The sequence below is a fragment of the Canis lupus genome, chromosome 23 (genome assembly GCF_003254725.2).
Source record: "Canis lupus dingo isolate Sandy chromosome 23, ASM325472v2, whole genome shotgun sequence".
Lineage (NCBI taxonomy): Eukaryota > Metazoa > Chordata > Mammalia > Carnivora > Canidae > Canis > Canis lupus.
Genome location: NC_064265.1, coordinates 28,130,821 through 28,147,911, shown reverse-complemented (window position 1 = coordinate 28,147,911; position 17,091 = coordinate 28,130,821). Strand labels below are relative to the sequence as shown.

Sequence of the window (17,091 nt, the reverse complement as noted above, 5' to 3'; positions counted from 1 at the left end):
GTGTCTCTGCCTCTCTCTCTCTCTCTCTCTCTCTGTGTCTCTCATGAATAAATAAGTTAAAAAAGAAAAAAAAAGTTCAGGAGTACTAAAGAAAGGTTATTAAAAGTTTTGATGTCCACTCGACAAAGTTTTCTAAGTTTCACCTGCAAGTAATCAGAAAGACACCTAAACACCCAAGAAAATCAAGTGTACTCATTATTAAACTTGAAAGAACCAAGCACCTCTCCAGAGTTGTTTAACAGCTATAGCATAAGAAAGCAGGGTTATCTGGGAAGTCTAAGGGTCCAACTATACAAAGCCATTGTTATCAATGTAATGAAGGCATATCCAGGCCAAAGTAAACAGTGGGGCAGCCCCGGTGGCTAGGCGGTTTAGCACGGCCTGCAGCCCAGGGCATGATCCTGGAGACCCTGGATTGAGTCCCACGTCAGGCTCTCTGCATGAAGCCTGCTTCTCCCTCTGCCTGTGTCTCTGCCCCACCCCCCCCTGCATCTCTATGAATATATAAATAAAATCTTAAAAAAAATAAACAGTGACACAGCAGTTCCAACAAGACAATACTAATAATAGCAGTTCCTATTCAAGAATGGTAGGTTCGGGGCAGCTCGGGTGGTTCAGCGATTTTTTTTTTTTTAATTTTTATTTATGATAGTCACAGAGAGAGAGAGAGAGAGGCAGAGACACAGGCAGAGGGAGAAGCAGGCTCCATGCACTGGGAGCCCGATGTGGGATTCGATCCCGGGTCTCCAGGATCGCGCCCTGGGCCAAAGGCAGGTGCCAAACCGCTGCGCCACCCAGGGATCCCTGGCTCAGTGGTTTAGCACCGCCTGCAGCCCAGGGCGTGCTCCTGGAGACCCAGGATCGAGTCCCACATCGGCCTCCCTGCATGGAGCCTACTTCTCCCTCTGCCTGTGTCTCTGCCTCTCTCTCTCTCTGTATCTCTCATGAATAAATAAATAAAATACTAAAAAAAAAAAAAAAGAATGGTAGGTTCACAGTAATTTACAGAAATCAAGCAGACCTGTTTAATTTAAGAAGCAGTTCCTTGGGATCCCTGGGTGGCACAGCGTTTTGGCGCCTGCCTTTGGCCCAGGGCACGATCCTGGAGACCCGGGATCGAATCCCACATCGGGCTCCCAGTGCATGGAACCTGTTTCTCCCTCTGCCTCTCTCTCTCTCTCTCTGTGACTATCATAAATAAATAAAAAAAAATTATTAAGAAGCAGTTCCTTGATTAAAGCCAAAAGTAAACTGCACTAAATAATCCCACCGGTTAAGGTTAGATACGGTTATAATTATTGACACAGAGAAGCTTACATGCATAAAGCACTCCCGGTAAAAGGTAAAATTTGTACTTCTGGCATCTATCTGCAAACCATATTTGTAGAAGTATGAAGTAGTAGTAGAAATATGAATCATTAGAAGTAGTAGTGAATTTTCAAAAGGTGACCAAATGACTCCAAGTTTCTTGGAGAGAACTCCCAAGTTTTTGGTTGAGAACAAGGCAACCCGTATTCCTTTATAACATGGTATAAGTTCACTTAGAGCCACATTGTAATATGCTCATCTGGATGGGATGATAGTATAGCGCAGCAGGCACCAAACCAAACATCCCCTTCAGAGCTGGAAAAACAGGAAAGGTCCCAGACCCCACTCCAACTTCAAATACAACAGCCTTTCTTTTCTGTATTATATGTTTTGGCTTCAGCAAAAAAGCTGCTAGTATTTAAACAAAGAACTTTACAGCTTTACAAGGGGGAAGGAGGAGGCTTAAACACCTCGTACTGTGGTTTTCAATCTTATTAGTTAGCATCAGAATCCCCTGGAGAGCTTGTTAAAACAAGGTTACTGAGCCCTAACCTTAGAGTTTCTGAATCAGCAGGTCTCAGAGAAGTCCCACAAAGTACATTTCCAACAAGTTCTGGAGAAATGTTGATGTACTAGTGCAGGTCACACTCGGTGACCTGCACAAGGTCAGACTTGACTAGATCCTACTTTATAGTCCCACGACTATATCTTGATAGCCGTGTGACCCCGGCAAGTTATTAACCTCTGCATCTTTTTCCTCAGTGGAAAATTGGGATAATACCAATTCAATTTCAGCAAGAACTAAAAACTATATATATATATATGTGTGTGTGTGTGTGTGTGTGTGTGTGTGTATGTACTGTACCTAGTATATGGTTAGTAATCAGATGCTGGCTCCCTTCTCCTAATGCAACTAATCACACGATTACACATTTGCCTCACCCATGCTCTAGATCTTCACAAGGGTATGACCTCGTTTTCGTCATCTTGGTATCCTTGGCAAAGTTCTTAATATCCAAAGTACTACTAGAAAAAAAATAATAAATACTGGGACTTCAGTCTTAACAGATAAGTATGTAGCAACAGAATAGTGTTATTATCCTAATATATGCCTATGCCTTTTAAATTATTTTTCACTCAAAGAACAAAAATATGGCAGAACTGATCAGAAAAAAAGAATGTATTTAATCATCCATGAATTACTCCATCTTCTACAGGGATGAGGCAATTCCATGTGTTTTTAACTTTGAAAGTACTGATATTAAAATAAAGTTTTTAACCTCTAGATGTCAAATTTTATTGGCAAATGTAGCAGCCATGCAAGCAGGAAAGTCAACCTGTCTCTGATGAAGCATTTCAAGGATTGTCTAGACTGCTTGCATGGAGCAGAGCAGAGGCTGGCAAGTGTCTCAAAGTGGGCAGGGCTCATCAGCTTAGAATCACCGTTCAGTCCTACCAATGAAGAAATGTTGGCAAGGAAAGGAAAAGGTACTGAAAACACATTCTTATGAAATACCTCATTACCAGAGCAGCAGATTTAAAAACACTGAATACAAAGTGAAAAGTCCAAATTGAAGTAATATATCTAGGATGAATATGTTAAGTATTCAAAACATCCAAAAATTCTTCCTATAATATGTAAGTTCTTATTTTTCCACCCCTGTATCTGGCAAAGTCACCAACTCAGTCTTACCATCTCAAAGGGAATATGGAATATGTCCATTCTCAAACTTTAGTTGTTTTCAGAATCACCTGGGAGTGAAATGCTTATTAAGAATACATATACTGGGATCCCTGGGTGGCGCAGCGGTTTGGCGCCTGCCTTTGGCCCGGGGCACGATCCTGGAGACCCGGGATCGAATCCCACGTCGGGCTCCCGGTGCATGGAGCCTGCTTCTCCCTCTGCCTGTGTCTCTGCCTCTCTCTCTCTCTCTCTCTGTGACTATCATAAATAAATAAAAAAAGTTAAAAAAAAAAAAATTTTAAGAATACAAATACTCCCACCACTTTTATTCAAATAGTACTAGAAGCCTGAGCTGCAGCAATCAGACAAGAAAAAGAGATAGAAGGTATCTAAATTGGTAAAAACTCTCACTACTTGCAGACATCATGATACTATGTACGAAATACCCTAGACTCCCCTGAGACACTACTGAAACTGAGAAATTAATTCAGTAACGTTGCAAGATACAAAATTAATATAAAGAAATGTTACTTCTGGGCAGCCCCCGGTGACTGGTTTAGCACCGCCTTCCACCCAGGGCCTGATCCTGGAGACCAAGGATCGAGTCCTGCATCGGGCTCCCTGCGTTGAGCCTGCCTCTCCCTCTGCCTGTGTCTCTGCCTCTCTCTCTCTCTCTCATGAATAAATAAATAAAATCTTAAAAAAAAAAAAAAAGAAAGAAAGAAATGTTACTTCTATACACTAATAAAGATGTAGCAGAGAGAGAAATAAAGAAAATAATCCCACTGGGGCACCTGAGTGGCTTAGTCATTTAAATGTCTGCCTTTTGCTCAGGTAATGATCTGGGTTCCTGGGATCAAGCCCCAGTTCAAGCTTCCTGCTAAGAGGGGAGACTGCTTCTCTGTCTCCCTTTGCCCCTCCCCCGCTCATGCTGTCTTTCACAATTTCTCTCAAATAAATGAATCTATTTTAAAAAAGAATGGATAAAAAAAGAATATTAACAATAAAAAAGAATGACATTTCTCCATTTGCAACATGGAAAAATAAATAAATACATATATATATATATATATATATGTGTATATATATATATATATAAAAACATAGATGGACCTAAAGGCTATAATGGTAATAAGTGAAGTCAGTCAGATGGAGAAAGACAAATACCATATGATTTTACTCATATATGGAATTTAAGAAACAAAACGAAAAAGAGAAGCAAAAAAACCCAACAACAACAACAGAAAACCAGACTCTAACTACAGATAACCAACTGGTGGTTGCCAGAGGTGGGGGTGGGGGATGGCAGGGGGAGACTAATTAGATGAAAAAGATAAAGGATATTAAGAGTGTACTTACCCTAATAAGCACTGAGTAATATAAAGAATTGTTGAATTATTATATTGTACATCTGAAATTAATATAACCCATATGTTAATTATACTTCAATAAGGAAAAAAAAAAAAGAATATAGGTACTATGTGGATCTTGGCAAAAAAAGTTAAAGCTAAATATGACCAGTGGTAACTAGGTCTAGAGCAATGGTTCTCAACTCAGAGTGTACATTAAAATCACCTGGGGAGCTTTCAATAATTCCTACAGCTGGAACTCCAGACCAATTAAATCAGAGTCCACAGAAATGGTTGGTCCCAAGGATGTGGAGATCCCAGGAACAGGTCTTTATTTAAATCTCCTCGAAGTGATAATGTACAAAGAGTGCTCTTAACCTACTCATAAATTAAACAGGAAATACAGTAGAGAAGATATTAAATTACTTCAAAAAGAATGTACTCAGCAAATTCCAGGCTGTGGGGAATTCTACAGGACAACCAACCTGATTTTATCAATAAGCTACAAGGGAAAGAGACATTTTTTTAGACTAAGAGATATTTAAGAGACATGTTAACCAATTACAGTCTTTGGGCCTTATTTCAATCCTGATTCAATTAAATAAACTTGGTTTTTTGTTTTTTTTTAAATCAATCCAGGCTCACAGTTGCTTTTAACTCTCATATATCATTAAATCTGAAAAAGTTCCTTAGTATTTTGTCTTTCATTACCTTGACACTGGAAGAGGAGAAGCAGGTTACTTTGTAGCATATCCTTATCCTAAAAATTACAATTTGAGATTGATTATTTCTAATTAGATTCACGCAATGCATTTTGAGGAAAGGGGAAACAGCAAACATTATATCTTTCTCAAAACATCATATCAAGAGGCATATGGTGTTTGCTATAGATGTCATTTGTTGAAGCCATAACCCTCAGAATGTGAGGGTATCTGGAGACAGGGCCGTTAGAAACGTAAATAAGGTTAAATAAGATTAGGATGGAGCCCTAATCCAATAGGACTGACGTCCTTATAAGAGGTAGAAACACCCACAGTCGGCACACACAAAGGCCACAAGGAAACAGCAAGAGGGCAACCATCTGCAGGCTGAGAGGCCTCACCAGAAACCAACCCTGCCAGCACCTGATATTAGACTTCCACCCTATACAATTGTGAGAAAGTCAGCCTCTGCTTAAGGCACTCAATCTACGGTATTCCATCATAACAGCCTGAGCCAACTAATACAATGCTGTTTATACTACTGATGGTAATGTTCATTTTGAACATTTGCCTAACGTGGTACTCGCAAGATTTTCCCATTATCAAGTTACTCTATTTCCCTTTATATTTTCAAAGTTTCTTGTAGGGAGTTATTTTGAGACTAATAAAATAGCCTGTACTTTACACTCTTGCTCACAAGGTAACTCTTGCCTGAAACAATTATTACTGTGGTGGTTACCAAATGTGATTTTTTGTAATTCCATCATTCTATGTTTATTAAATGGAATCCAACTATAATGGACTCTCCCTTCTTTCCCTTTGTGTGTGTGTTTGTATATATATTCTCACTTCCTTTATCATAGATTTCTACCTTATTCTACAAGATATAACATCTATTACTATTCATTTTGTTGCTCAAATTATCCCAGTTTTGGCCAATGTGGAGCCTTGAACAGGCTGCCTCCTATATCCTTGTGACAAGTTCTCACCAATTTACAGCACTTCCTTACTTTCTGGCACCACAGGATGTTCTAGGCGTATCTTTCTATTTTCCCTGCCCTAGCATAGAATTAACCATTTCTCCACAAGGCCTTGGTACCCTTTACTGACAAAAAATACTCAGAAGTATTATGGTTTCAAGGACTTCACAATGGACTGAATTAAGGAATATATACACATACACAGAAATATATCTATTTTTGTATTTACCTGTAAATATGTTAAATACACAGAGTCCATACTGAAGCTACCAGTTTCTAATCTAACTCCAGAGGTTCATTTCACCCTTTCCCCTTATTACTAATTCTGTAACAATGAAAAACCGGACTTTCATTCCCACCATTATATACTTACTTGCTCTACTCTAGAATACACAGAATAGTGTTGGAGTTTTAACCATACCACTATAAACAAATTCTTACTAACCAGAGTACAATATTTGTGTACAATTCCTTTGGTCTCTAGTCTTAGGTTTGTTTATACTTCTTTTTGTCAATTGTCTTAGATTATATAGACAAAATCCTGTACTCCAAAATTACTTGTGTTAGTTCTTCCCATGCACATTCTTCAGTACGGCTGTTATCCAATTGAAATAGGCTGGCTTATTTATTTGTATTATTCCATTTGGGAATTTTTTCCCCATCATCTTTGTTAATTTGGAGTGTATAAAATATGAACTTAGTTCTAATACTCAAAACTATTCAAAATAGGGAAAATCAGATTAGTGTCCTGCCTAATCCCTTCAATTTCTTCAATCCTTACCTCCCCCTCTCTCTGTTACCAATCTCATTAGTTTCCAAGGTATCTTTCCTATGTTTCCTTCTGCAAAAATGAGCAGCTGTGTGGTTATGTTTTATTTCATCCTCTTTTCTTTAGAGTAACAGTCTATAACCTTTTTCTCTTAACCATATATCCTAGAGATCAATCCATCAGTTCAGAGATCAGCTCAGAGATCTTCCTTTTTTCCTTTCAAAGCTGCACAGTACTGTCATAGGGATAGAACATATTTTATTCAACCACTCTCCTATGTATGAAGTTGCAAACAATGATCCATGAATAACTTTACATATGGATGTTCATATTCCTGGAGTTCTGCCTTCAGGGAAAATTTCTAGAATTGAAAATTATAGGCCAAATGGCAAATGCCTACCCAGGATTTTGTTGGATACTGCCAAATCTGAGGAATGGTTGTGCCTTCTCATCAGGAAATGTTATGGGTCTGTTTACACACAGCTTGCCAACAGGATAGATTGTTACACTTTAAATTTTGTCAATCTGAAAGCTAAAAAATAATGTCTCAGTGTATTTAAATTTGCATTTTTCTAATTGTAAATCATCTCATGTTTAGGGGTTATTTTAGGTTTCAAGAGGAATTATCCCTTTATGTATTCTGATCATTTTTTCTATCAGGTTGCTGTACTTTATACTCTTCATAATGTTTTCTGATGCATTAATTTTTTTAAGTTTGATGAAGTCCACTTTATTTTTCCTTTTTTACTTCTGTTTTTGGTGTCATTCTTAATAATCCATTGCCAAGAATCCAAGGTCATGAAGATTTATTCCTAAGGTTTTGTTTTTTTTCTTTTTAAGATTTATTTGAGAGAGAGAGACAGAGACAAAAAAATCCCAAATCAGACTCTCTACTGAGCACAGAGCCTGACAAGGGGTTCAATCTCATGACCCGAGCCAAAATCAAGAGTTGGACATTTAACCAACTGAGTCACCCAGGTGTCCCAATTTCTGAGTGTTTTTTTAAGAGTTTTATGGTTCTAGCTCTTATATTTAGGTGGCTGACCCATTTTGAGTTAATGTTAGTATATATTGTGAAGTGGGGCACATCATTGAATTTTATAGTTATAGCTAGGACATACTGCTTCTCTCCTTAAAGATTCTGTATTGTTAAGTTTGGCAGTTAATTTTTGAGTTTTACCTTGTGTAATATTTAGTCAGTCCATCCTTAACTATTAAGTAACAGACAATTCATGCAACTGGGCCTTATGGCTTTTATAACATGGTAATTTTAAGCCTTCAGAAATAACTCAAAATACAGGGACACTAAGAGAAAGGATTGATACATTTTATTACCAAAAAATGAAATTTTTTTGCAGGCCAAAAAACATAGTCAGGACAGCTGACAGGGTAGGAGTAAATATCTGCAACGTATCACAGATATTTCCTATGCTGATGTTCATTGCAGTATTATTTACTGACCAGAGCCAGAAGGTGGAAACTCAAGTGTCTACCCAAAGATAAATGAATAAACAAAATGTGGTATATACATACAATGGATTATTATTCCACCATAAAAAAGAAATGAAGTTCTAATACATATAGAATATGGATAAATCTTGAAAACATTATGCTAAGTGAAATAAGCCAGAAACAAAAGGACAAAAACCATATGATTTCACTTACATGAAATATTTGTAAAGTGAAATTCATTAGAAGCCTAAGTAGATTAGTAGTACCCAGAGGCTAGGAATAAGGGGGAAATGGGAAGTTACTGCTCAATGGGAACATTTTCTTGCTTAGAGTGATGAAAAAGTTTTGCAAAACACTGTGAATGTAATTAATGCCACTGAACTGTAACACTTAAAAAAAAAATTGCATTTTGGAGCCACGCCTTCCAATTTTAAAAACTGGGTTGTAACATTTAAGTTAACCAACTGAATCTAGTTTACTACTCTAGTATACATTATTAACAAATAATTTAAAGTCAGGGTCACCACTATGCATACCACAGAGACTGTTGGTAGGACTGGTTATGACTCCCTGGAGATGAAACTTGTAACGCAGAATTCATATACTATGGTTACTCTGACATCCTCAGGTATCTAAAATCCAAAAGATAAGGGTTCATTCTTCATTCCTTCCTAGATCTGAACAGAAATGCAAAGGAAAGGTCGTTCTCCAAAATAAAGGCGGTAACTTCCCATTTCCCCCTTATTCCTAGCCTCTGGGTACTACTAATCTACTTAGGCTTCTAATGAATTTCACTTTACAAATATTTCGTAGAAACAGTGGTTTCTATCAAAGTCCCAGTATTTCCTCCCCTAGCACTAGTCTTTTCAATCTAGTATTTTAAATCTATTCTCTCAATCTGAGCTTTTTTTTTTTTTTGCCCTACATATAACTTTCTCCCTTTCCCAAAATAGACATTTTTATTTCCCACACTTATCTAATTCATGCTTACCAGAATGCTAATGACTTTCTTAAAATAAAAATAACACAAATATGACAACCACAATTCTAACAACCTTCTTTTCTATCTAGTTCATCATACATTCAATAATGTTTTACAGAGGACAACTGAACTTTTTTCTGCGCCATTCAGTCAATGTTTAACTTTGGCATCAATGTGGATAGCCCTCTGTCACCCTTCTAGGACTCCTCCACCCCTCTTGACAGAATTCTCTTTCGTTCTTCCCCGCTTTCTTTGACAAATACAGTTCGTTTCTTTTTTTTTTTTTTTTTTTAAGATTTTATTTATTGAGAGAGAGAAGGTATGAGTGGGGAGGAAGGTACAAGGAAGAGGGAGAAGCAGACTCTCCACTGAGCAGGGAGACCAATGGACCCTGTAATCATGACCTGAGCCAAAGGCAGACACTTAACTGACTGAGCCACCCCAGGCACCCCATTTCTTATCCCATTATGATAGCAAGGGGTAAAGAATGGGATCACTGAAAAAAAAAAAAAAAAAAAAAAAGAATGGATCACTGACCCTTTCTAAGTAAATCTCTATTTGCCACATTACCTCCAACCTTAAAAAAACTTCAACCTTAAAAAAAAAAAAAAAAAAACTTCAACCTACACACTTCTTCATGAGTAAAGTCCTCAAAGTGTCTTAAAATATTTGTACTTTTTTCCCCAAGAACACAATAAAAGACAAAAATCAATCATATACGTTCTCTTGTTAAATTTCACCCATCTGATCCAAACTTTTAGATTTTAAAAAAATGTTCAAGTCAAATACTTCCATTATAATTTTCAGCACACAATACTCTTTAAGCAAGATTTAGAAACAGACTCTGGCATTTATTCCCAACTGTTGTCTGTTGAATACACTTGTAACCGATCTGTAATCTAAATTAAGACCAAAGTCTTACATAAAATGAACAAACCAATCCAAAGGAGCTCCATTTTTAATCTGTAGTCTTAAAAAAAATGCCCTTCACTAGTTTTATTTTCTGTAGAATCCACTACTCAATACTTTGTTTCTACTAACCAGAGCTTAGTTGCTTCCAAAGACACAATGGGGGAAATGAATTCCGAATCAGTACATACCAACAAAAACCACGTTTACAAAAACCAATCCTCGGGACACCTGGGTGGCTCAGATGGTTAAGTGTCTGCAGTCAGCTCAGGCCATGTTCTCTGGGCCCTGGGATTGCCCTAATGGGGGGTGGGGGGGGTCTGCTCAGTGGGGAGTCTGCTTCTCCCCCTCCTTCTGCCTGCCCCCTCCACTGTGCATGCACACTGTCTCAAATAACGAATAAATAAAAACCTTAAAAAAAAATCCTCAACATGAATAAGTAGGACAGGCAAGAAAGCACCACTTTGGTACAGAGATAATAAAAAGAAAGAAAACTGAGGGGTTAAATTACACAGAAAGCTTGGACATCATAGATTCAGACAGGTTTGCACTTCACTAGTCAGGTAACTTAAGCTGCACTGCCTGCAATGGTACCAGTTGTTTCATTTCTAAACCAAAAGAAACTAGTATTACAAAGTAATACACGATGGTTTCAAAAAACAAAGAAAAAAAAAAAGAAAAACAGAAATTCAAGCTCCATAAACTCTACTAAACAATCACATTCTGGGATGCCTGGGTGGCTCAGCAGTTGAGCGTCTGCCTTTGGCTCAGGGCCTGATCCTCCAGTCCTGGGATCGAGTCCCACATCAGGCTCCCTGCATGGAGCCTGCTTCTCCCTCTGCCTATGTCTCTTTGCCCACCCCCCCCCATGAATAAATAAATAAAATCTTTATCAAAAAAAGAAAAATCACATTCTGAACCTTGCCCCCCAAAAAATCATAGTTCCTACCTCACTTCAAACACTCACACCCAAAACCACACCATTGCCTATGTGGGAAAATATCTACTACTTGGTCCCACTGCCTCAAATGCCTGCAGAAAATCTCTACAGAAAAGAGGGACCAGGTCCAATCCACATACTCCATACCTTAGCAATCTTTCAGGCCTTATCCAGACTAATGAATCTTTTTGTGACATTTTCCCACAACTCTGCATTAGCTACCCACCCCCTAGTTACCCAAGTAGCAATCATAGCTTTTCCAGACATGTCTTTTCCCTCTGCTAACACTACTGTAAATTCAATGGCTACAAGAACTGAGGGTTCCACAAACCAGGACTGGTCATGTCTGGCACATATTTGGTTCTTGATAACTGCTAAAAGGATAAGTGAATAACTAAGCTAACAGATTTCTTTCTTAACTTTTTCAACTAACACTATGTAACTAAACAAAAAAAATGTACATTCATACAATTAAAAATTAATTAAGAACATATAAGAATTAATTCCAATAAATTCATAATTAAATCTCTTCTTTCCTAATCTCTACTCAGGGGAAAAAACCCTCTGTCATCCAAAGTAACTAATGAGTCAAAGGAAGATACAATGATCCAACTGATTTCACTCAATGTATACACTTAAACATATATTCTCTATTTGCTCTGCAAAATAACTGCAAAATACATGTATGGTTCTGATACTTGCCCATGAATAATTGGGCTTCTTTCTATTGCGATATATGTTCTCATGAAGAAGAGAGGTGGTGGGGCACTTGAGTGGTTCAAACTATTAAGTGTCAGACTCTTGATTTTAGCTCAGGTCACGATCTCAGGGTCCTGAGATCAAGGCCCCATGTTTGGCGCTCCCACTCCCCACTGAGTCTACTTGTCCCTCTCTCTCCCCCTCTATCCTTCCCGCCCACTCACTCATGCACTCTCTCTCTCTAAAACAAAACAATAAATAAAAACTAAAAAAAAAAAGAGAGAGAGAGAGAGAGAAGAGCAGTGGAAGGGAAAAGGGCAATCAAAAATCACTTAGTCCAGCAAGCTACTTATTCCTCAGTATCCATCTGTATAACATGTAATTTATATCACTTTTAGTAACTCACATGCATATTTTTAATTCCTGTGTCAATCTCTAATATTTTTAAGTTACATCAAAGATACTCAAAGTGGCCAAAAATAGTTTGGCATGAATCAGTAATTTGAATAGATTTTTAGTTGTAAAATTACATGGCTTTAGCCCTGAATTGCAAAGAACAAAAATATCTAGCTATGAAACTTTCATGGAGCACTTTCATTTAAAAAGATGAGCTATTTGTTTTTAAAAGATCCACAAGAAAAATGGTGTTTTTGTTATTTTGAAACTTCTGAGTTTAAAAAAAATGTCTAAAGCTCTGGAATCCACATACTTACTCGTGTATGTTACCACAGTAGTAGCTTCAGGAGGTATAACAGGAAAAGGACTATTAGTAGGAGCAAGAGGAAGAAATGGAGATTTATACTTCTTGCTTGCTAAGGACCAGGGTGATGCTAAATACATCTATTATTTCATGCGATCCTTAGAAAACTCTGAAAGGGGCATTATTTTTCCTATTTTGTAAGCAAGAAAATTAAAGGCTACAGAAGTAATTTGCCCAAGACAAAAAGACAGTAACAAAACTGGTAAAGGGTATAGCCAGGAACTAAACCACTGTCCAACTTAAAACCTTCATTGTTTTCTTTAAAGTAAGCTCAATATAAAGCTCATGACCCCAAGATCAACAGTCACATGCTCCACTAACTGAGCCAGCCAGCCGCCCCTAAGGGCCTCTTTCTTAATAACTGCATTATATTTAAATTAATCAGATAACCCACAAATTCCAAAGTAAATCAACTTTAAAGGACTGATTTTACTATGGTGAAACCAGATTTAAAATTGAACAACAGGGGGCAGCCCCGGTGGCGCAGCGGTTTAGCGCCGCCTGCAGCCCAGGGCGTGATCCTGGAGACCCTGGATCGAGTGCCATGTCAGGCTCTCTGCGTGGAGCCTGCTTCTCCCTCTGCCTGTATCTCTGCCTCTCTCTCTCTCTCTGTGTCTCTCTGAATAAATAAATAAAGTTTAAAAAATAAATAAAATAAAATAAAATAAAACAAAACAAAACAAAACAGGGATTCTGGGAAGATGAATGATGGAATAGGAAACCACCAGGTATCTATCTCCACACCTAGATAACCATTATGCTGGCAAAATCTCTCTGATGTAACTATTTTAGAATACCAGAATCCATGAAAGGCTCACAACTTCCAGAAAACTTGAATGGTAAACTGAAATTAGTTTCAGTTCATTTCAGCTCTTGCACAATAGCAGGCAGGTATTCATCCTACACCCTTACACACACACACACACACACACACACACACCCCAACTCCTGGCATATGGTCAGCTATGAATGTATTCCTGGAGAGCTTGCACATAACTTAGGGAAGCCAGGGTGAGCAAAAAGCACCCGTCTTCCAAATAATGGAAACTCTGTGCTATGATCCCTGATCGCTAATTTTGATCACAGAGGCTAAAAGACTGCAAAAAAACGTGGCCAGCAATTGTCCTTCCACCTCTCTATAGTTGTAAACCTCTCCCTCTCCAGCTGGAGTGAATTTCAGAGGATTTAAAGGACCAGCAACTATTCTTTTCCCCCATTCATTTTTCTCCTTTCCCTTTCTGAGAGCAAGATGCTAAAGATCAGGACACTTAAAAGCAACCACACAGGGCAGCCCAGGTGGCTCAGCAGTTTAGCGCCGCCTTCAGTCCAGGGCATGATCCTGGAGACCTGGGATCAAATCCCCCATCAGGTTCACTGCATGGAGCCTGCTTCTTCCTCTGCCTGTGTCTCTGTCTCTGCCTCTTTCTCTCTTTCTGTCTCTCATGAATAAATAAATAATATCTTTTAAAAAAGACAAAAAAAAAAGCAACCGCGTATATAAAAGTCACTGTGGGGGATCCCTGGGTGGCTCCGCGGTTTAGTGCCTGCCTTTGGCCCAGGGCGCGATCCTGGAGTCCCAGGATCAAGTCCCACGTCGGGCTCCCGGCATGGAGCCTGCTTCTCCCTCTGCCTGTGTCTCTGCCACTCTCTCTCTGTCTCTCTGTCTCTCTCTCTCTCTCTATGTCTCTGAATAAATAATAAATAAAATCTTTAAACAAATAAAAAATAAAAAATAAATAAAAGTCACTGTGAATGCCCAAGGAAATGCATAGGCTCAGAAAAGACCTGAGAAGATCTTAAATGTACACCTCAGGCTGATAATTGGCATAAAAATACCCAAAACACAAACAAACAAAACAAAATGTGGAAGAGGAAGCAGAATCTGATTTCCAGAGTTACTACATTAGTAGAGTCGCTAGTCCAGGTTTTCAACAACAAAAAAAAATCACAAGACATACAAAGAAACAAAAGTATGGTATATTCAAAGGAAAAAACAAACAAACTGTCCCTAAAAAGTACCCGATGGTGGACCTATTAAACAAAGACTTAAAACAATGATCTTAAAGATACTTAAAAAACTGAAGACATGGACAAGTCAAGAAAACAATGTATGAACAATAAGGAGATATAAAACCTAAAAAGAAACCAGAAACAAATTCTGAAGTTGAGAAATACAATAACTGAAATAAAAAATTCACTAGAGGGATTCGAAGACTGATTTGAGCATGAAGAAGAAAGAAACAGTAACCTTGAAAATATGACAACAGAAATTTAAAATCTGAGAAACAGAAAGAATAAAGATTGAAGAAAAGTGAACAGAGCATAAGGGACCTGAGGGACATCATCAAGAAGACCAATACAGACCATTATGGGAGTCCTAGAAGGTGAATAGAGAAAGGGACAGAAAGAATATCTTAAAATATAATAGCCCAACACTTCCCAAATTTGATGAAACACAAATATAAACATCTAAGAAGTTCAAGGAACTCCAAGTACAATGAACTCAGAGAGCCATCCAGAGACACGTTATATGCAAAAACCAAAGGCAAATAGAAAATCTTGAATGCAGCAAGAGAAGTTACTTGTCATATACAAGAAATAACAGTAAGATAATCAGATTTCTCATCAGAAACTTGAGGCCACAAAGCAGTGGACCAACAAGAAAGAAAGAAACTAAGAAAAGATCAAAAACCCTGTAATTAACAAAATTGAGGGAGAAATTAAGACACTTACAGATAAACAAAAGTTGAGAAAGTTAATTACCACTAGACCTGCCCTGCAAGAAATGCTAAAGAAAGACCTGCAAACTGAAATAAAATGACACTATACAGTAACTTGAAGAAATAAAAATTTCAGTAAAGGTAAATACATAGGCAATTATAAAAACTAGCACTATTGTAACTCTGGTTTATAATTCCATTTTTTGTTTTCTACATGATTTAAGAGACTAAAAATTAAAAAAAAAACAATAGTCTAAAAAATAGTATTATTGTAACCTTTATAACTCCACATTTTGTATCCTTCATGACTTAAGACGCTTGTATATTTTTTAAATTACGTTTTTGGACATACATTGCATAAAATGTAATCTGGGGACATCAATTGAAAAGAGAGTGGAGATATAAAGGAGCTGAATTTGTAAGCTTATGAAGTGAAATTAATATAAATTCAAATTAAAGCATTACAACTTTAGGTTATTAAATGCAATCCTCATGACAACCACAGAGAAAATTAGGTAAGACCTTAAGAATTTCACTACAAAAAACCAACTCAACACAAAAGGCAATTAATGCTGAAAATAAGGGATATAGCATAGCAAAATGACAGAAGTCCCTACTTATCAGCCAGCCTTAAAAAAAGGAAAGAAATCAGTATGTTACAAAACAGATGAACTTTGATGACACTATACTAAGTGAAATAAGCTGGTCACAGTGTATTTGTAAGATTCCACATATATGATGAGCTTAGAATAGGCAAATTCAGAAAGAGAAAATAGAATAGAAGTTACCAGGAGCTGGGAAAACTGGAGAATGAGCAGTTAGTATTTAATGGTATAAAGTTTCAGATGGGATGATAGAAAAGTTGTGGACATACACACTGGTGATGACTGTATAACACTGTGAATGTACTTAAGGGCACTGAATTGTATACTTAAAAGTGGTTAAAAGGGTAATTTTATATTCCATATATTTTATTATTCTTAAAAAATAATAATGTAAAATACCAAAAACCACTGAATTGTATGCCTTAAATTCAGGAACTATATGGTCTCTGAATGTGTACCTCAGTAAAGCTGGGTTAAAAAAAAAAAAAAACTAAAAGCTTCTTTTTAATCAAAAACAACTTGGTGCAAAGAAGCTTCTCACCCTCATCACCCTCCCCTCGTCACCCCCCAAATCTTAAGATACTGCAGAAGATTCTTGGAAATTGTGAAAAGGAGAAAACCATTTAAAACCAGTCTATGTCTAAGAATTTCTCACAAGGTTAGAATACTAAGACTCTACAACCTTCTAACACCAACAAAACATCCTACAAATTCTGTCACATGCCACAGATAAAACCACAAAGGCTAAATTAAACACACAGGTAGATCTCTGGCTAGGTGAACCAACAATATTAATAATAATTCAGTACACATGTGCCACTAGGCTCTATCCTGTTTAATATTTTATCATAAACTCAAATACTTAAGTAGCATGCTTATCCAAGATGACATCAACTTAAAGCTGAAAAAGGGTAGCAACCTTGCTTCATAATTCAAATGAGCTCATCAGGTTACACCAATGAGTACAGGTAATATACCACTGTCTTCACAGTTACAAAAGCATATATATACTTTATTAGAGATAGATGTAAAAACCAAAACTCATAATACAACTACCAAAAGTACCAGATGATGACTCTAGAATAACAATTTAGAAAATTATATATGTTGGTATGACCTCATACACCACTTAAAGAACTGTACAATTATTCTCAGTGCAATCCTATTACTAAAAAGATAAGCAACATCTTAAACTGAATTATTAGAAGTGTAGCTTTGGGATCCCTAGGTGGC

The 17,091-nt window shown here is 37.3% G+C and overlaps 1 protein-coding gene across 5 annotated transcripts in view; it reads right to left on the bottom strand.

Moving 5' to 3' along the window:
• The window catches only part of ATP2C1 (ATPase secretory pathway Ca2+ transporting 1), a 139,241-nt gene that overhangs the window by 102,968 nt on the left and 19,182 nt on the right, over positions 1-17,091 (bottom strand). The gene's annotated exons all lie outside the window — the stretch shown is intronic.